Source organism: Zonotrichia leucophrys, chromosome 12 (assembly GCF_028769735.1).
Source record: "Zonotrichia leucophrys gambelii isolate GWCS_2022_RI chromosome 12, RI_Zleu_2.0, whole genome shotgun sequence".
Classification (NCBI taxonomy): domain Eukaryota; kingdom Metazoa; phylum Chordata; class Aves; order Passeriformes; family Passerellidae; genus Zonotrichia; species Zonotrichia leucophrys.
The window spans coordinates 18,586,870-18,608,522 of NC_088182.1; the positions used below are offsets into that span (position 1 = coordinate 18,586,870).

Below are 21,653 nucleotides of genomic sequence, written 5' to 3' on the forward strand. Positions count from 1 at the left end.
GAATTTCTCCATTACTTCTCTGGAGTTTTGCTAAAGGGGTGGCAGGTCAGGAGCTTGACTTTAGGAGTAAAATCCACACAAAGAGCATCTGAAGGACTTGATGCAGCCTCTCCTACCTGTCAGACATCTGTGCAGCATCTGTGTGATGATGCAGCATCCTACTGACTGCCTCTAGCCAGGGGTAGGGAAGTGCCCTGTCCCTGTCTGGCACAGAAATACCACGAGTTCAGCTGGGCTGCACTCAGAGCCCGAGGCTTTTACAGCCCTTTTCTCAAATCTGATAAAGGGTTTCTGTGAACTGCCTCAGTTCTTACTTCTCTGATGATAAAATCACTGCATTTCATTCAGCTCTGTTAGTTTTCTGGGCTGGCATCACTAATGGTGACTTTCAAAGTCACTGCAAGGTACTGGAAGCTCTTCCAAGGGCTGGGGAGCTCGGCAGAAATGTGACTCAGGACTGACAGAGGAGGTGTTCCCCTCGTGACAAACCCTCTCCTGGTAACCAGGGGCTGCACCAGGTTGGCAGTCCCAAAGCCAGTCCCAAACCCCTCTGGCTCGTCTGCTGGCTGTTCCCTCTCCTTCCCTCATTGTTGTCCTGGTCCCTCCTGAGGGACAGGACATCTCTCCAGTTTGCTGTCCCAGGGATGCTCCTTCCCACACCCCCATCACCCTGAGCTCTCAGCTCTGCTCTGCATGGAGTGGGTGCTTCAGGAGATCCAGGGGATGTTTCATCCCTTTAAAGAGAAATGTCATGCCATTGTAGGAGAAATGTGGTGTTCCAGGGGTCTGGAGCTGAGGTGTGCATGGGACACAGCCTTGGCCACCAGGTGGGCTCCCTGCAGGGCCATGGCCATGGGAATGTGGCCCCACAGAGCCAGGAGGGAGGGAATTCAGCTGGGAAGGGAAGTGCAGAAACACAGAGGGTACAGGAGCAGCCCTGAGTGCTGGGCTCCTCTCCTCACCCTGCTCAGGTGCCCCCAGAGCAGGCAGGACCTGTCCTGTGCAAGTCCTGCTGGATGGGAGCCCCTGCTGCAGAGAGGGGATCTGGGAGCCCCTTCCTCATCCTGGCCATGCAGTCTGTCCCTGAGAGCACACAGCTCTCCCTGCAGGGTTCAAGGCCAAACACAGCAGCCCAACATCTCAGACATCTTCCCAGTGACTGAGGCCCCTCCTGCATCCTCCTGGAACAGCTTCCCAGTAAAGAGGGGGGGAAAGAACAGCAAAAAAACCCTAAAAAATCTGAATGTGCTGCCTCTCCAAAATCAGAGAACTATCAATCCACACCAGAGGTCCTTACCAGCCTGCTTCAGCTTCCCCTGAGGAAAAACTGGAGATGATTTCCACTGCCTTCTGTTCAGCACTTCTGAGATTTTCAATGCAAAGATGCTGAATAAGTGCAAAATGTTACTGAAATCCATGTTGGTAAGAACAAGTTCTATCATTGCTGCAATAATTAGAATAAAACCCAAGAGTACCAAGGCTGCAGCTGGAGCGAGGGTGAGCACTGAGCTGGCTGGAGGAAGGCATCCATCCTCCTCCTCCCTCAGAGCTGCAAACCTGATCCCTCTCCACTCTGGGAACAGCTTGGTTCTTGCTGTTATTTTTGCTGCACTCTGAGGCTGTTTGGGAGCTGGAGGAGGTCATTGTTTCATAAGAGCTGATTCACTTCTCATGTTTTCACCCTGGAACCTCACAGGACTCCGTGGGCTCAGCCCGATTGGAAGCACATCAGCTGTGATGTCACCAGCAGGATTTTGACCTTCAGAGGCAGAAAAGCTCCCAGAGTGGAGCTCAGACACCTGGGATGAGGCACAAGGGCACAGGAAAAGCAGGCAGACCTGAGGAGTCCAAAAGGGCTCTGGGCCCAGGAAAGGCAGAGTTTGGAGAAATCCTGATAAAAGTTGTGCAGTGACACTGGAGTGGCTGCTTTGCTTTTAAACAGCATCATTTGCACCTTTTACATCAGCTAAATGTCCAGCACCTTCTCAGGGGAGTTCTCTCTCAAAGGCAAAGCAGACAAAGCTCAACACCACGCAATTCTGACATCACTTTTCTTTACTCCTGGAAAGTCAGGGAAATCCTAACCAACATTTATCAGAATTACCCTTGTCCTAAAGCAGCCCATAGACAAGATAAAAGTGTCAGGAAGCTTTGCCTTGACTGGCTGCAGATTGCAAATTGCAGCTGAAAGGGCATCAGTCTGAACTGTGCTTCCTTCCTGCCTCTGCGCTCCCACAGCTCCTGCTCAGAGCTTCCAACCTGTGTGCCTGCCCTCCAGGGTGTGGGATGGGCCAGGATTGGGATATGGCAGGTTTGGGATGGGCCACTGACCAAAATCCCCACCCCAGCCCTCCAGCCCCCGTGCACAGACAGTGTATTTCACACAGCCTGTGTATTTCACATTTATCACAGCCTAAGGACACAATTCCCAGCTCCTCCCCAGCCAGAACAGGTTCTGTGCCAGCCCTGCTGAGAGCCAGGGCACCTCCTGGGCCACCATGGCTGAGTGAGCCATTCCAGCAATCCCTCTTTCCTTTGTTTCCTTGGGAAAGCTCAGCCCAGCACATGGCACCATGGTCAGACGCTGCCTTCGTTCTGCAGCCCAGAGCAAAACAAACCTCTCCAGCCTGGCCTGTCCAGCTCACACTGCAGGGCTGGGATGGATTTAATACCCTGTAGTGTCCTGAGCTGTCCTGGCCAGGATGGTTCTCCAGCCCATAAATACAACTGCAAAAGGTCTTGGAACCTTCATGAATTCAGAAACCTTCCCTCCACCAGCATATTAATAAAAGCAGATTAACTCAAGCAAATGTTACCTGCTGGGTGCAACAACTGTGGCCTCTGAGAGTTATAGGGGTCAAAATGAAATCACTCCTGAGCAGTTCATTTGCACTGTGATTTTTTCACCATCATCACTCAGGATTTAACTTTTTAAGATAAATTCAAATAATTTTTTTTTCATTCTGGACTACTGACTGCCAAAGCAGAGCTGAAGGTAGCACCTATGTGCTGACACCCACAGTGCCATTTCCATCACCTTTAGAATAATGCCCAGGCAAGAGGTAAGAAATCACAGCACAGAGGGCTGGGAATTAGAGGACAGAGAGCAGCTTTAGCTACATTGCTGGCAATAATTTAGCACAGCAATGGAGATATGCAAGAACATCAAGGCAGATGATTTCATTGCTGCTGCCTGTGGAAGCAGACATGAATCCATAGCTGAACCTTCCAGCTCATCTGCAAAGAGGGGAAACTGCTGGGGACTGAAACAAAGCTCAGCTGGGCCCTGTGAAAACCTGAGAAATAGAGAAATATGTTCCCTGTGTATATTTTAATTTTGATCCTGGCTGTTTTAGAGGCAGAACAGCAGTGAGTGAGTGGCTGTGGGCAGCTCCACGCTGGGCTGGAGCTGTGCTGCTGGAGGTGCCTTTGCCCCTTGCTGTCCCCTCCTGAGGTCTGAGGCTCTGCAGCCCCCGAGATGGGATCAGACATTCCCCACTGCAGGAAGGAGCTGCCAACCCTCAGAGCACTGCTGAGAGGGGCAGCAGCCCTCGGCCCTGGCTGAGCTTCACAGATGGGGAAGCACAGGCAAAAAACAAACAAAAAAAAACCCAGTCAGAGGCAAGAATTTTGGTTAAAAATGAAGAATCACTGCACTCCCCACACATTCATTAAAAATAAACCCCAAACAAGTGGTATCTCAAATGCTGAGCAGCCTTAGCAGTGACAGTGAACAATCCTGAGGCTGCCTGGGGTTTGTACCTGTTCTCCTGCTGCAGGTTGGTAACTGCACTCACAGACCCTACAGCATGTGTGGGGCATTTCCAGGGATGAGAACAATCCCTGCTCCCTTTTTTGGGAATGCTGCTCCCTTCCCAGAGGAGAGATCCATTTGTTTGTGTGTGGGTGAAGGCATCAGCTCCCCTCAGAATGAGCCTGCTGCCACAGGCTCCTGTGACATCCCTTCCCTGGCCTTGCAGGGACTCTTGCTGTCACTCTGCTGCAGTTTATTTGATAGATGTTCATTCCTTTAGCGAGGCAGCCTCAGCCATGTTCTCCTTATTTCCCAGCTGAAGTTTGATTGCTGGCAGGGCACACATTGAGGGGGGCATGGGGACCATGAGGATGAGCCTGCCTGCAGTCACTGCGCTCCAAAATCAGAGATCACAACCAAACCAACCCACCCAGGAGCAGCACACACTGCACAGCTGGGAAATCACAGCATGGGGAAGCTGAAACAGATTCAAATGTTGACACAAATATATTGGAGGAAATGCATCAAAGAGTTGGCTGATGACACTCTCAGGGCAGCATAAACTGGGATGCTATTGGAATGCTATTACAGCACACTGCAACAGGATGCAATAGAAGAAAGAAGTTTTTTTACAATGAGGGTGGTAAAACATGGGAACAGAGTGCCCAGAGCAGCTGGGGCTGCCCCTGGATCCCTGGCAGTGCCCAAGGCCAGGCTGGACAGGGCTGGGAGCACCTGGGACAGTGGGAGTGTCCCTGCCATGGCAGGGGTGGCACTGGATGGGCTCTGAGGTCCCTTTCAACCCAAACCATTCCGGGATTCTGTGAATTAATACTTGCATCAGGTTTAGTGCAAGCAGAAATTGTTTCTAAATATCCAAGCATTGCAAGGATTTGACCTCTGCTATTTGGGTGATTCCACTTTGACCTTCCTTATTGAGACTGATCACCCTCAGCCAACGCTCCCTCCTTCCTCCCCTATCCATGCACCACATCCCCCAAAGATGGGCAGGTCCAGGAATTTGGGCAGGTCCAGGAACCCTTCCCACCCTGCCAGTTTTGAGTTGCACAGCCCTGATGCTCCCCAGCTCTCCCCAGCTCCAGAGCTCATTTCCACCAAACCCAGGTGAGTGAGGCAAACTCTCTCAAGTCTTGCTTGGATAAAGAGCCCACTTCCACATGACAATTCCTCAGGAAAACAAGATGAATTTGGTCCCTTTTTCCCAGTCTCCAGTTATTTCATGTTTGCCTTTTTTCTCTTCTACACTCATGGCCACAAAAGAGCAAAATCTCCATTTAATTTTTAAGACTTCTCCATATTTAACTACAGTTTGTAAAGGCTTCCCAGCACAGGCTGCTCATTTGTATCTCCTCAGAACTGGTCCAAAATGCAAGTCACAGAAAATCATCCCCAGGACCTGTAGCCCATGAATATACAGTCGTGACTGATATAAAATTTTAATACTTGACTGTGACTAAATGAGATAAGCATATTACAAAGAGAGAGGTTCATAATAAAATTCATTTTCCAAGGTCCATTTTGCAAAAAGCAGCTCATCTCTTTCTCACAGGGAACAGCACTTGGACTTGAAAAAAGGGTTTTAAATCTGAATCATTGGGATTTGCTTTCTTTGTTATTGAGATTTTCAGGCTTTTTTTTCTGTTTTTAACTAATTTTTCAGAAAAAAATGAGACTCAGATGTAGAACAGCCCAAAGGAAAAAATGCAGAAGAAAAATATTGGCCTAGAATAAAAAGGAAATTGGATTTAACAGAAATTTTTCTATGTTCTTACAAGGAACAACAGCTGGAGCAGAGGTGCTGGGGGCTGTGCTCAGGTGAGAGCCTCTCACTCAGGTGTGCTCAGTGCTTTTAACCCCACCCAGGGATCAGTGGAAAGTGCAGACCTTATGTAGACTCAGGATTAAAATTTTGTGGGCAGCTTTTGCCTTGCTGGACAATTCTGTGGATTGTTTGACGGGACCAGAGTCTTGTCTAGTTCAAGGAAACCACATTAAAAGATAAATATTATGAAGAAAATAATTTCAAATCTTTTCTTCCCCTTTCTGCAGATAAGACACAGGAGATGGGGCAAGGTTGAGATTCTGACACTGCTCTCAGCTGCTGCACAGTGACAAGGACAGGAAGATTTCTGGCTGGAAAAACCCAATCCCCTCATCCATCCCCAAACCCTCCTGGCTTTTAGTGATGTTTTTCAGGTTTTTGGTTGGTTTTTTTGGGAGGAGGGGGTTCAGTTCCCCGCTGGTCCCTGGCCCTGCCCCTCATCCAGGACCAGGATCTCGCCTTTGGAATGTGAGTCATGAGGTGCCCCCGTGCCAAGGAGCAATCAGGAGCCAGCCAGAGCTGGAAATGCAGCCCTTGACTTTCAATCTGGGGGTAACAGTTAATTTTTATTCACTTTAAAAACCCTTTTTTTCTCCTCCTCCTCAGTAAAGAAGAGAGGGTCTGTTTCCATTGTTCCAGAAAGGAAGAGAGAGGGAAATAGGGCTAAAGGAGGCTGTAGGAAAGTATTGGAAAAATGTCTATAATACTGGAAAAATATTGGAAATATGGGAAAAATATTAATAGTTCTACTTCCTGTCTACCAGACTTGCCCAAACCTTCTGAGCTGCTTTTCCCCCTCCCAGCACAAACCCCACATGCCCAATAAATGCACAAGTTATGAGCTGTAACACATTTTTAGAAACTTGTGTCTTTCAGTGCCTTACAATCACAAACTATGAGGAAAAATCACCAAAAAAAGAACATTTCCATCAATGTCAACATTGCCTAAAGGGCAGATTTAACAGGCAAAGTGCTCCTTCCTTCACCTGCCCCTCTGTGCTTTCTGATGGGCTTTTACCTGCAGCCTCCTCCTCCCACTCTCTCCCAGAAGATGAAGACAAAAACTTGATTTATTTCTCAGATAATGTGTTGAAGGACTTGATCTATAAAATCAGAGATCCTGTAGCAGGTGCAACCCAACTGTGGATCTTCTGTGCTACTGCTCTGCCCCATCTCCATAGATAAAATGAAGTATTTTGGAGCAAGAGATGAAATTTCTTTCCAAAGCCTTTCTCTTCTCTTTTTCCTTTCTCTTGTCTTCTTCCTTTCCCTTCTCTTCCTTTTTCCTTTCCTTGAAATTTCCTTTCCCATTTTCTCTTTCCTTTTCCAAGGACTTTACTCCTCAAATTAAAGACAGAAACAGAGGGAACACCTGTGGGAGTTGTGTGTGCATGTCCAGGTACCCCTGCACAGCTCCTCCAGTTCCTGAGGGGTTTTTTGGAGCTCCCTGGCAGTTTTCCCACAGCAATGAAAACCCCAGAGAAACAGATAAGGCAGGATGATGCTGCTGTGGGGGTTTTCAGGTGTGTCACAAACCAGAAGTTGTAAAAATCACGTGAGGTTGAGGAAGGTGTTGTTTCTTTTTTTCAGTTGAACTGTCAATCCAAGATCAGGGACATGAGGAAAAGCCTGGGAATGAGGCACTAAAAAACCTGACTTCACTAATGTTGGAGTGCCAAGCAGTGGTTCCCTGCTCTGGAGTCACACCCCTCTCACCTGCTGTGGAACCCTGGAAAATGAGAATTTCAGATTTCTGTGCTGCCAGGCACTGACCCCCAGGAGAACACTGCACTGACCTGAGGCCATGGAGAAGCTTCCAGAATGGAATGGCAGAACTGGGATTGTGGGTGTGGAGTTTGATCAGAAGTGTGTAAACAGGGTGGGAAACTCAGTTTAAGGATTTAGAATACAGTAATAGATATAAAGCAAGATGGAGGTTTTAGGGTGGAGCCTGGTCCTTCTTCATCTTCTCCATGGGTTTGGGTGGTTTTGTGTAATTGGATAAGAAGTCCAGGTGTTTGGTTATTGGGTTAAAAGTAAAAATAATTGAGGTGTCATTTCTTAATTGGACAGTTTATCCTTAAAAGGCCTTGTAGAGAGGGGGATAGAGCTCCATTTTTAGTTTGTTGGAGTGAAGTGCTGCAGTACTCAGGGTTTGTGAGACTGTGACATAAGTAAGAACTAACAAACATCTGAGCCCCAACAAGAAATTCCGTCTGGTGCATTTAATCCTGACCCTGGCAGAAAAGAAGATAAAACTCCAGGACCTGCCAGCTGCCCAAGGGTCTCAGCAAGGTCCCTGCACCAGGAATTCCCTCTGGGAATGCTGCCTGCTCCTGATTTAACTTCACCCCATGTCTGCCCTGCTGTGGGACAGGGCTGGGGCCTCTGTCCAACCCAAACGGGAAGAAAAGCAAATCCCACCTGAGAAAATGCAAATCCCACCTGAGGAAATGCAAATCCCACCTGAGAAAATGCAAATCCCACCTGAGGAAATGCAAATCCCACCTGGCTGCCTGAGGAGTGGGAGCCTCTCTGTGAGCCAAGGATCCTTCCCTGAGCCCCACAGAGCAGAGGAAGGGTCAGAGTGGCCTCTCCAGTGCAGCCTGGGGTGAGAATATGGGCTGGAAATCCAAAATCAGCATGGCCACAACAGTGCTCGAGCTGGAAGCGAATTAAGACAGAAATGAAAATATTTCTAGTTCTGTGAGCAGCAAAATGTCAAAAATGACTGAATTATGAGGAAAAAACCATACAACATCCTTGCTTGAAGTGGAAGGGATTAGTGCTGAAAGGCCAGAAATTCCCATTTCAGCCTCAGCTCCCTGGAATTGCTGCTTGTCCCACGTTTATCCCTCACCCAGAGCCCCTGCCCCTCTCACCAGTGCCTGGGCAGGGCTCAGGGATTTCCCTCTCCCACTCTGGCACTCCTGATGAGCCCGTGGGCCATCAAAGCTGTCACCCCTGCCCCAGGAACCACCCAGCCCCAGCTCTGACACAGGGCACAGATAGAGCTGCCACTGAAAAAATGTAAAAATCAATATATTTTGAAAAGAAAGCATAGGCACAGCTGACTTTCAAGCTGCTGCAATTTTCCCAAGGAGTAGCTGCTCTTTGGAAATAAATACCAGAGTGACAAGAGGGACAGGAAGAATAACATTTTTCCATTTCCCTCTAGATGAGTGTGCTTTACAGTCCATCAATCCAGCATATGCACAGCTCTTCCCAGGTGTAATTCTGATTCAAAAGATCAATTCCTTAAATTGATCTGTTAGAAAAACTGTTTTATTGTTTTACCAGCCCTTTCTCCCCAAAATGAAAGAAACCTGGGACTACACACAAACTCAGGAGAGCTGGAAATAGAACTCTTCACTTTCAATCCTGGATATGATAATCAGTTTTTATTCACTTTAAATAACCATTTTTCTCTCCCTCCTAAGTAAAGAAGAGCTGGTCTCTCCAGCTTTACAAACAGGAAAACTGGGAAGCAGAGCTAACAAAATCCATAGGAAATATCAATATTTGGAATAACTTTCCTTTGCCTGTACTAGTGGGTGTGTATTTGGTTGTATGACTGCTCAGAGTTTTGGTGAGCCAAGCAAAGAGCTGGATCATGAAAAATGCTTGAGATACCCAGCAAACAGGAATTTATCCTTTAGCTGGAGCCAGGTCAGCTTTAAAAACCCCTACTGCTAAAATGCCAAGTGCTCAGCCAAAGGATGGAAACACAAAAAGAATGGTGCTAACTCACAGCTCCTAAAAATAGCTGCATTTTTAAAAGGGTATTTATGTGGAGATAAAGGCAGGGTTGCTCTGCTGTCCTCTCATTCCGTCACTACCTGCACTCTGCCCCAGTCATCACCCAGACCTGGAGGGATCCTGCAGCCCCAGCCCTGAAGGACAGAGGCAAAGCTCCTCCAAAGGCCAGGGCTGCAGAACACGAGGGCAGCTTTTCTATTTCTGTTTCCAAATGCTCTTTCCGTGCCTGTGGCAAGAGCTGAGCTCCCAATTAACCCCCCGTGACCTGCACCTCCATTTCTGACAGGGAGGTGAAGCCTGGCAGCAGAAAGCAGAGCCAGAGCAGCACTGCAGAGGTGGGCAAAGGGAAATGGCTGCATTCAGGGGTGTCCCTGGGCAGGGCTCTGTGCTGAGCTGCATCCTGAACCCATCCCAGCAAACGAGCAGCATCCACCTCCCCTCCCTGCTCTCCAGCCAGCTTTTCCTCTGGGGCATGAACTGGCAAAACCAGCACCCTGGGAATGTTCTCCAGGAAGGAACTGCGATGTCTCATATATCAAAGGTTCTGTTATCATTGTGGTGCAAGGATTCTGTACCACCAGAGTTTCATACTCCTCAATGTTTTCTGCAGGCAGCTCCTCTAAGCCCTGACTCTTCTGGCTCCTTGCAGCAGCCATCTGACTCTAGTTCCCACCAATCCACTCTTTTATAACACTGTTCTTGTTGGCTGCAGGTGTGGCCTGTTAGCATCAGGCCTGCTCCTGATCTTTAGTGATTGGTTCAGCTGCAACTCTTTAGGGGATAAGATTACATTCTGCGTTACCTTCATTTACCCATACTGTGTCCCCCTACAGAACTGCTCTGCTGGACACACTGAGAGGGGCAATCAGCTTTAATTTGCTGTGGCAGGAGCAAGGACACAGCCCACCTTGGGCAGTTTGGTGCCACCAGCAGTGCTCAGTGCTCCCAGTGGCACCAAACTGCCCAGGGAATGGGGTTGTGCCTCTCTTTATAAAGAGTTCCTGATGTGAGCAGTAACAGCCAGCAGAGCTTAAGCCCAGTGTTGAAGTAAAACAATTATTTTTTACAGTTAAGATATTCAGAATGAATGATGAGGTATGAGAAACACCTGCCCATTCTCAGTGATGGAATCCCCTGGGCAGCAGGGCAATGGAATGGGAGGCTCTGAACCAGCACTCTGCCCACAAACTGGCTTGTTTTAGCCCAAAATGGGATTAGTTTGTACTTCTGCAAAGCAGGTGCACATTCTGCCCAAATCCCAGCTCCGTGATGTAAAGCCATGGTGGGGTAGAACATCAATTTACACAAAAACCCAGAACATGCAGGGGTCAGACCCTTGCAGGGTGTGCCCAGCACCTCATCCTTCCAAGCCAAGTGTGATGTGCAGGTCTGTGCCCTACAGAAACCCAGGAATGCACAAACTGCACATTTGTAATTTACATTTACTCTAAATGTGCAAACTTGTAATTTACATTTACTCTAAATGCGCAAACTCCCACTGCCTAGGGGTGGCAGGAGGTCCTTCCCCAAGAACTCTGAAGGCATTTACACCACTTTCATTACAGCTGGAAATTATTTACTTATTTAAATAGATTTTTTAAAAATTTTACTTATTTCAATATTATTTATTGCAGTCTGACAGCTGGTAAAGTCTGGCCTAATGCAATAGTAAGGGAGAGTTTGGCTTGCCATGGGAGGTTATAAATTATTAGAACACAGAAAAACCATCCTCAAAGGTCCAGCCAGGGCTGATTGCTGCTGGAGGAGTCAGTTCCAAGCCTGAGTGCTCTGTCTGCAGCAGCAGCTGAGGATGGGGCTCCCATCCCTGTGCCCAGCCTGTCCCTGCTGCAGCTCCTCTGTCACATCCCAGCCTGGGGCTGGAGTCACCAGTGAGGCTGACAGGACAGAAAACTGGCATCTCAGCAGCAATTTGTCCTGAGACCTGAAAACACATCTCACACACTGAGTTTCCACAGGGAGAAGCCGCCAAAATCCTTCCAAGCCTTCCCAGACTCTGAGGGACTCAGAGCAGGTCTGAGATAATCTTATCATATCCACCAAAGCTCCATCTGCCTCTCACAGCTTGCTGAGCTTTACAGAACCAGTTCCTTGGGACAGGACTCCCACTCAGTCTGGGCTCCAGCCCCAGTTACAGACTCTCTGCTTTACATTCACCTATTCCCTATTAAAATTAAGATTACCTGCCAAAATCACCTATTAGCTCATCACCTATTAAAATCTGCACATTGTTTGCTGGGACTCTGCTGCCCAAAGTGCCCCAGAGCTGTCACCTCTGGCCCTGTGTGTCCCCACAGACTGAACAATGATTGTGGAACAGAATATTGACATTTCTGTGGTGCAGATCCTTGTGACTGCACTTGAACTCAGCTGCTCTGCAGTAATTCCCATTTGCAGCCAGGTTTGGGGAGCTATCAGAATTCCATCCAAGGGTTTGGAGGGCACTGCCTTGGACACCTGGCACCCTGCACAAACCCTCAGCAAGCTCTGAGACACAAGTCCAGTCTGCTTCCATTCAAGTCCATAAATGCCCCATCAATTACAGAGCCAGCCCAGCAGAATTAAGTTGCATTCTGGCTGTTCCACAGCTCTGTCAAAAATCAGTAGCAGGTTCCCACACATTAGCAATTGTCTAAATCATTCCTCTCTCCTCCAAGATCAAAATTACATTATCTTGCACTGCTCAGGCTTCTGTTTCCCCCATCCCCATAAAACAATTAATTACATGTTGGAGAGAGTTCCTTGGCCCACTCTCCTGAAAGTTTTTGGATTCAGTTTATCCAGATGTGCTGCTTGGCCAGGTGCTCTTTGTCTTGTGGAAAGCACAACAGAAAATATTACTCTGTGAGAAGTGACAACATTTCCTCACCTGCCTTCCAAAGCACAAGAAATGAGCTGAATTCCCCTTTTCTGCCTTTGCTGACAAATTTACCAGCTGCAATTAATGCCATTCAAATTCTTTCTGCATTAATAATGAAAATATTGCCCTGTGATTGCTGTGGCATGGATTTGCAATGCTCTGCTTATCACGGGGAGCAGCTCCTGGATGATGCATCCCCAGAGTCACCTGCCTCTCCTCCACGTGCTGCACTTGGGTTTTTATAGGTGCTCACATCACCCTGAGCCACTTAGATAACACAGCAGCTTTTATTTGATCACAGCAGAGCCACTGCTCCTCAGAAATTAATAATTACCATTCCCCAGCCCAGGTTAATCCCTAACCACAGCACTACAGGTCACAAACCACCTGATCCATGGGGGTTCCTGGGATTCTGCCTCAGAAATCTGAACTTGGGACCATTCAGATGCACCAAGGCTGCAGGGCTGGCTTGTGGCAGAGGAAATGAAACCCTCCTTGGACTGATAAATCAGATTTGTTTCATTATTATTTAGATCAGATGACAAAATGAATGGTGGGTTGAATTTTAAGGGAATTGAAGCAGTAACTGGGTCTGTTCTGGTTCAAGGGCACCAGAAGCTCCATCCCTGGCTGAGGACAGAGCAGCTCCCTGGAGCTGGGGGGATTCCTGGTGGTGGCAGCACCTCCATCCCATTCCTGGCGCTGAGCCACCTCTGCTCCCACACACATCCCTCCTGAAATCTTCATTCTTGTGTCCCTTTTGTTCCCACTGGAACACCAACTCCCTTTTGCACTAGAAAACAAGGAGCACTGCTTGTACAGGACACACATTGTACTGTTCAAATTATCATCTCACTTTTTGCATCTATGTTCCAAAAAGTTGCCTTTCCCTGCACAGAACCTCCTGAATGCTTGATAAAGCAGTGCATTTTTAGCTTTTCTAATTTTCCACGTGCATCAACACTAAATGGAACCTTCTGCAAGAATTAAGCCTGTTTTGTAGCACTAAATTTTCAAGTTCTCAAGGTCTCCTGAGTGGGAGTGAGTGCAGAACAGAGGATTTTCCACGAGGGCAGCAGAGCACTTTAATGGGACTTTAAAAGGCTGAATAATTCCCCCAGCCAGGGACACTGGGGGCTCTGAGCAGGGCTGACTGTCTCCTTCAATTATCTGTTCAGCTGTGGCATTTCACACTTCATATTCCTGCTAAATAAAGAATTTCCCTTCAGATGCCACAGCATCTTCCTTTAATGGCACAGCTGATGCACTCACTGCATTTTAACTAAAACCAGCCCTGAACCAACACTCAAGCCCTCCTCAAACCTATCAAAGTTCACACCTGAGCCTCAGTTTTTGCCTTGAAATTTTTTGAAGACTTTTCTCCATCTCAGGAATTTCAGCCTAATTCATACATGAGGATAACCATGAAATATCCAGCCCTGAGAGCAGGCAGGACAGACAGGTTTGCTGGGGACTCCAGCACTGAACTGAATTAATTTGATCCCACTTTGAAACATTAAAATGTCTTTTGAAGTCTTGTATTTATTGTTTTATCTGTAAATATCCATGATAGATACATATAATGCAGTTCTCCCTTACCTGGGCAGGCAAAGTTTTGTACTGCTACTAGGTACTAGTAGGTTGGATGAAATATTTAAAGTGAAAATATCTTTCAGATCTTCATACTTTTTGTTTTTGTATTTCCAGGAACAATTTCACTAGCCAGATGTGTGATTGCCTGAGTGTAACTATAATTGTTACCTCTGTAAAGCAGAGTTATTGCCTGTGGCTCCTGTTGCAGCTCTTTGCCATCTGAGCACACACTCCTGAACTCCAAACTACCCAAATATTCACATTATTTCTCCCTGCAATGAGGCCCAGAGGAAGGATGGCCTTCTGCAAAGCAGTTGGTGGCAAAGGAGGGCAGCTTGGCTCAATGATAAAGACCCAGAGCTTAAATGATTCCCTTCAATCCCTCAGGAGATTTGAGCTCTCCCCAAACATCTCTTTCCTCCCTGCTTCAGCTCCAGATTTCTTCCAGAGCCTTGTTCCAAGCTGACATTGCCTCTTCCACTCCTTGATGCTCTTTTCCTCTCCACCTTTTCCATTCTCTGTTAACCTCCAGTGGAGGAATAATGGTCTGAACCCCGTGGGTGAAAACAATCTGACCAAAATGCTGTGGGAAGCCTTGCAGATAACATTTTAGAGAAGGGCTCAGAAGGAAAGAGGAGGTGTGGAGTAAAGAACAAAGTGAATTTCCCTGTGCTGCCCAACACGTGCCAGACACAGTTCCCTCAGGAACAGCCTGGATGTGGGGCAGGTTTGGGCAGAATCCCAAATCACACAGAGGTTTTATGGCCGCTGGCATCACACAGTGAGCCCTGAGTTAATGCTCCCAGGCACAGACAGCACGTGCAGCTCTTCCTGCAGTCTGGAGAAACCCAGGGCTGAATTCCCACAACTGCCCTGCCCTGCCCCACCAGGCAGTTCACTGCTCTATCAAATACACTTCTGGCTTCATTTCAGCCCCAAAGCTGCTAAAACTCACCCCAAACCCATCAGAGAGCAGTAGCTGATGAGGCAGAAGCAGAATCCCAAATTTCCATTGCTGCCAAAACATCTGCAGCTTCCTCACATGAAGGTTTTGCAAGCTTGCTCACCATAACATAAAGAATTTAATAGCCTAGAAATCACATAAGATAGAAAATCACTGCTTTATTGTTAAAGCATAAACAATCTCTGCAATCCTACCATCTTTGGCTGCATTTGGATGATTGTTTTCACATCACATCTGGAGCTGTGGCACTAAGGAACTGAAAACCCACGTGGTTACAGGAGCTGACATTTCAATACTGCCTTGATAGAATTTCCAAACTGCTCTTTGGACTCTCCAGCTGTGCTTGGGAATACTGGAGGAGGAAGGAGGGACGCTTTGAAGAGGGGAACAGATATAAAACCTATGCAAGGGCTGGGAAAAGCAATTATCTCAATGTCTCAGCTGCAAAGTACCAGAATAATTTTTTCAGGGGGAAAACCTATTCAGGCACTGCGTGGGTTAAAAGGAGGATTATTAAATAGCAGGAAAATTAAAGCAAAGGCAAGAAAGAAATGTCTCTTGCAGGGTTATCTCCCAGCCCTGGGAGCCTCAGGGAGAGCTGAAATCCTGCACAGCACCAGAGATTAAAGGGGAAGGTTTAGCACCTTTTGTTGCTCAATATTGATCTGGCTGAGCACTGAACAGGGGTAATTTTCAGCAAATGACTGTCCTGAGCTGCAGAACACAAAATGAGGGGGTGCACACACCTCCTCCTGCCTGCCCACTGCCTTTGTTCCCCACAGCCCCTGGACTGATGCATTACACAGCTAAGCAGATGCTAAAACTGGTTTTAATTTTGCCTGGAAGACAGATTGCTGTGTGTGGAGTGCTGAGGGGAGCAGGGTTGAGTTTATATTGAAATGATGGAGTGAAATTCAGCAGCTGCCCAGGCAGCCTGTCAGCCCCTCTGCTACTGCAAGCAGCCAGGAAGTCGAACACATGCACAGCTTTCCTTTCCACAGCCAAATTGAAGAAAAACAATCAACAAACCAAGCCCAGAGCAGGAGGCATCACGTGCAGAGCAGCCAGGCCCCCTTTTGGGAAGGGAATTATCAATTCACATCTCTCTGTTCACCTGCTAACAGGGCTGAGCACTGGAAATGTAAAATAAGTGGAGTTGCTTGGTGTTTGAAAGGGGAAACAGGGATAGGGGACAGGGAGAAACTGAGGGGGGGAATAAAAAGCAATGAGATTTCCTAAACTCACCCATTATTCCCTGTAGGTCAGCAGAAAGCAAAGTGCTCCTAGGAGAGCTCTTATTTCCATTTCATTCCTCTATCCAGTTCTTAATAGATTCAAACTTCAATTTCTTTTTTTTTTTTTTTTTTTTTTTAATTTTTAATTCTTCCTTCAAAGCCAATTTTGGGTAAATAATTTAAAAGCCTGTGAGCTGGAGGCTGTGTGGCTGCAGCCAGGCTGGGGAGGCAGAGCTGGAAAGCTCTTTGGAACCTCCTGTCAGCTTTAAACATCACTGCTGAAATTAAGCACGTTTACTATAATTAAAACAGATTATCAGCCACCTGTGCTGAGGGCTTTAGCAAGGTGCTTGGCCAGGGCACCACACTCCATCAGAGCAGCAGAGGAGAGAGCACATCCACAGGAGGCTGTGGATGCAGAGGGGAGAGAGGGAACTCAGCTGGCAGCTCCTGGAATTGCACAAGGTGCTGATTTCATCGAGGTCTCTGTACCTGGGAGGGAGAACAGCCACACACAGAGCTCATCAGCCTCAGGCCCACTGCTGAGCAGCTCTTCACAGGCAAAAACTCCTTAAACATGCCAAAAAACATCTGGTTTTCTGGCTTACATCATATATGTATGTGTGTGTGCATGTATATGTATATATATAATGTGTATATATATAAATATATGTATGTATGTAAGGCATAAATATACATATATATGTGCATATATACATATATACACACATATGTATATTTATGCATTACATACAAGATATAATACACATATTATATATTGATATGTGTTTTATATAAGTGTATATATTATTTTTACCCCAACTTTGGAGGTATTATGTCCTTGAATACCCTGTCATTATGTCCTTGAACACCCTGTTTTTGTGAGGGTGTTTCCAGCCAGGTTTTTGGTGGTTTCAGGGACTGAGGATCTGCTCCTAAACCTGCTTAGAGGAGCTAAGCACCACGGCACAAAATGAGGTTTTCTCTCCATTAGAGCACCCAGCTGGGAGGTTTGCTGAGGCATTCAGCACATCCCAAATCCAATTGCTTAAGCAGCTTTGCTGGGATCGTGTCTGCTGCACTCCCTGTGCTCCTGCCCTGAGCCACACAGGCACCATCAGAGGGTGCAGAGGAAAAACTGGAAAAGCTTTCCCTTGGAGCAGGGAATGTTCCTCTGGGACAGCACTCTGAATTGAATCCACACCTGGAATGTCTGAAAGCTAAAAGAGAAAAAATCAGCAGAAGAGAGACAGCACAAAATTGGCCAAGTGTGTAGAAATTGTTACCTGCAGACAAGAAAGAGGATTTTCTACTCATCCTGTTAAAGCAATTCCTCCAGCTTTGGGCAGCCCAATTTGTTTCTGGTGGTGCCTTCACAGCTCTGCACAGTCAGAACAGACCAGATCACAAACTGCCTCATGCAAGAAATATTTCATTGCTACTGGAGCAAGAGCTGCAGTCTTTATTTTATTTTGAAAATTATAACTGAAAACTGTAGCAGAATGATTCCAAAAGCCATCAGTTTGAGGACACACTCGGTACCATTTTCCAGGGTCACTGGTTGTCTTCTGAGGGCAAATGTGAAATCCTGGCTGAGTTAGTGGCAGTTTCCCCTGTGACTCTCAAGGGCATCAAAGCAATCCCTTAAATTGCATTTTCATTCACTTGAACCACATGTAAATAACAGGTTTGTTCAGAGATGGACCTGGCAGAAGAGTGATCACAGCAGCTGTCAGGAGCAAAATTCCTCCCTGCTCCTCATTCCCTGTGCAGACACAAATAGCATGGACAGACTTCACAGGGCACCACAAATGTCCTGGCAGAACCTCCAGCCTCGGCATAAATGTGAAAGCCAAGGGAATTCATGCAGGTATGTGCAAGTTTCAACTTTAAAAGTGGGGATTGGTTGATTTTTGTTGGGGTTTTCCTCCCTTTTTTGTGTTTGGCTTTTTTTCCCAGTGTCAAAGCAGAATACTGCACCTTTCCAACACAAACCCATGAAACAACCAAACCAGCACTTCCCCAAAACATTTAACTCAGTTTCTAATTTAACCTAGAGTTTGATCTGAAGTTTTGAAGGTATTTTGGATACTCTGCACTGTTTGAGAATGGCATCAGTTTGACCTCTGCACTCCATGCAATGTAAAACAGATCACAGGAGAGCACTGATGCAATCCCCAGCTTCTGTTCAGACCTCCTGGCCAGACTTCCCAGAGCTCAGAATCTCTTTCTGTCTTGCTTTCTGCTTCTATGCAAACACTGATCCACAGTGTTTGGGGAATCTGAAGCAAGAGAAACTCCCACCATGCTGTCTTCCAAAACTCAGAGAGGCTCTAAACATCAGGAATTGGAAATCTAAGTCCTCATCTCCATGAAAGAACTCACTCTACAATATTGAAGATTTAAAAAATGGACAATTAAATCAACACATCACCACATCCATTACCACAGGCACAGGATACCAGACTGGTTTGGGATAAAGGGATCTTAAAATCATCTTGTTCCCCCCCTGCCATGGCAGGGACACCTTCCACTACCCCAGGTTTCTCCAAGCCCTGTCCAACCTGGCCTGGAATATTCACAAGCTGTTTAACTGTAGAATATAATAAAAAATAACCCCAAAGACAGAAGCTGCATTGCTGTATTTTTGTTTAGCTACCAGTGATGATAAACTTTACAGCCAGGCTGTGCTTCAGCAGTGCTGAACATCAAAAAGGTTTGAAATTTGTATTGACCAGCCTATGAAATCACACAGGCTTTAACTGTCCACAGAAACAGTAAAAACAAACATTAACATTATCCTCATTGGGTGCCTTTTATTCCTGCCCTTTTTAGGGCCCCTTGGAAACTCCAGCTGTAGGAAAGGATGGGAAAGGGGTGCTGAACAAAGCAGCAGAACCTGAGCTCTGGGAAAGCTCCCTCCCAGCCCAGCAATGCTCAGCAAAAGTCAATGGACAAACCACATAAATATTTGATAGCAACATAACAAACTGCCTCAATACTGCAAGGGTGAGGGGAAAGAATTAAAAAATCCAAGGCACATGTGAAGCTCTCGGGTAGATAAGTCATGTCCTGATATCAACCATCTGGGATCTGAACCCTGGAGCTGCCCCTCAGCTGGACAGCATTTGTTGCCTGAGCTGGTTAATTAGAAGGATCTCCAGCTTGAAGAGGAGAAAACACTTGAAAAATATTTGCCAAAGAACCACAAACCTCAGTTTGAGACTTTTCCAGAGCCTGTCTCCCATTCAAGAGCTAACAGAGTTATGTTTATTTGCATGTGAATTGATTATATTAAGGCTTTTGCAGCCTCTGCAAGGAATTACTTTGTGACACATTGGTTGGAGGGGGAAAAAAAGCTTCAGCAGCAGCAAATTCCCCAGACAAACCACAGATTCATTCAACAGAAGTAATTACTTTAGCAAATGTTGGTGGATTTTAATGCCAAGAGGAGGATTCCAGGTACTTTTAAAGCTTGTCAGCCCAGCTGATACCCAGAAACATCTTTAGTCAGTGTGATGTAACATTGACACAGCACTTAATCAGAAAAATAGGCTGTTTCTCCAACAAAGGGATTTTAACAAATGCCACATTTCATTTTTATTAATATATTCCAAGCTGATGTCATGTGGTCTCTAGATTTCCCCCGGAGATACAGATTTGAAAAGTCCAGAGGGAAATGATAATTCTGTACACTGCTTTGTTGACATATGAGCTCTGAAATTACCATTGGAAAAAAATCCCAAGGTCTGCAAAGATAATTTCACAACCCAGAGTGCTCCAAGCCCTGTGCTGAGGAGTTTTAAAAGCTTTTTGAAAGGAAAGTTATGAAGAATGTATGACTAGCACAGATTTGGGGCACATTTTAAGGCCATTTTTTAAAGCACTGAGCAAAGTTCATCTCCCTTTTTAATGAACACCGACTGTTTGGACAAAATGTTTCCCTCCCAGCAGAGTCAGACACAGTGAAATTCATCTTCTGTGCTTTGATAGACATGAAAAATTAGAGACAGAGATGGAAAAGGCCGAGACTTCCTCCAGGTCTCTTGTTTTCTTAGCAGTCCATCTGTTCCAGACACATCTGGACATCAGCACCCCAAGGACATGGATGGCTCCTTTCTCTGCCTTCCCTGAGAAATCAGGGACACAGCTCCTTTATTAATGGCATCATTAGGCAGGGCAGGGAGCCGGCACAGAGCAGGACAGGCCCTCAGTCAGTGGAACCACAGGAGCCCCGGGAGCTGATGCTCTGAGCACAGGGCAGGTCAGCACTCACCCGGCTGGGAGGGACAGGGGAGCAGTGCTTTGTCATTCCCTCAAAGTGGAACAAAGTCAGGGAAGGTTGTCCTCTCCTCCGCCCAACTTCTTTGTTTGCATTTTGGAAAGCTCATCTTTACCTGCCCCAGAATTCCTGTGGAGAATCAGAGAGCCCAGGAACTCCTTCAGAGCCCAAATTCAGGTCACTGACACCCACCAAGCACCAGATGAAAATGGCTATAAAATTATTGTATTAATGTCCATGTCTTAAAGGCCTTCTGAGGGCTTCCTAATTCATTATCTGAACTGCTCAATGAACAAACCCCAGCACCAAACCATCCACCCCTCAGTGTACTTAAAATACAAACCAGGGGATTTCTCCTCCTCAAAACAGCTTCACACCATTGAGCACTCAAGTAGGTACCCTCGGGTGCTCAGAGCTTTCCCTAAGGCTGTCAAATGCCTGAAATACACTTTTCTTTTCTTCAAAGTCAGAGGAAACTATCAAATATTGATACAAAACTGTAAGCCTGCAAAGCTCACTGAACAAAGCTATGAAACACAAAGTATCAGATACAGAAATAACTTGCAAAAGGGTTTTTTGGGTGGGGTTTTTCTTCCCTTGGGTTTTTTGGGGTTTTTACTTGGTTTAAGGAAGCAGCTGAACAGCCACATGCCTGCTATGTGATGTTTGATGTCTGAGTCCTCCCTGAACAGCACTGAGACTTATTAACAAGGAACCACAGAGTCCCAGACTGGTTTGGGATGGAACCTCAAAGCTCATCTCATTCCACCCCCCTGCCATGGGCAGGGACAGCTTCCACTGGACCAGGCTGCTCCCAGCCCTGTCCAGCCTGGCCCGGAACACTGCAAATGTGCAATTTTAATTCTGGATATCTCTGCATGAACACCCAGCCCCATCTTTGTTTGCAAGGGCACACACAGCACAGGCATTCAGTGGAGTCCACTCCCAATTTCCATGAAAGCTCCAGTGTTTCCATGGTTTGGAGGAAATGGCCCTGCCAAACTATTTTTATGTGGATTCTTTTCCTTATCTCTGACCATGGATTGTTACAGTCTCAAACCAGCGTGTGGGGACAGAGAACACAGGACAGCACAGGCACAAAAACATTTACAAAGTGTCATTTACACCCTTTCCAGCATAATTTTTCACTCTCCATCCCATTGTTATCCTGAGGAATACCAACAAGACAGGCATTAATGGGATTAGTCTCCCTTTAGACCTGGATTTCAGCTACTGTGCAAAACTCAAATCATCTGAGCAACAAATCTGCTCAAGCACTTAGACTGTGCAGGTGGAATAACCTGCAAAATGCACTGGTTCCAGGGCCTGGAAAGAGGAGAAACAA

The 21,653-nt window shown here is 46.5% G+C and overlaps 1 protein-coding gene across 11 annotated transcripts in view; it reads right to left on the minus strand.

Annotated features, from left to right (window-relative positions):
- Positions 1-21,653, minus strand: part of IQSEC1 (IQ motif and Sec7 domain ArfGEF 1) — a 297,702-nt gene that overhangs the window by 90,394 nt on the left and 185,655 nt on the right. The gene's annotated exons all lie outside the window — the stretch shown is intronic.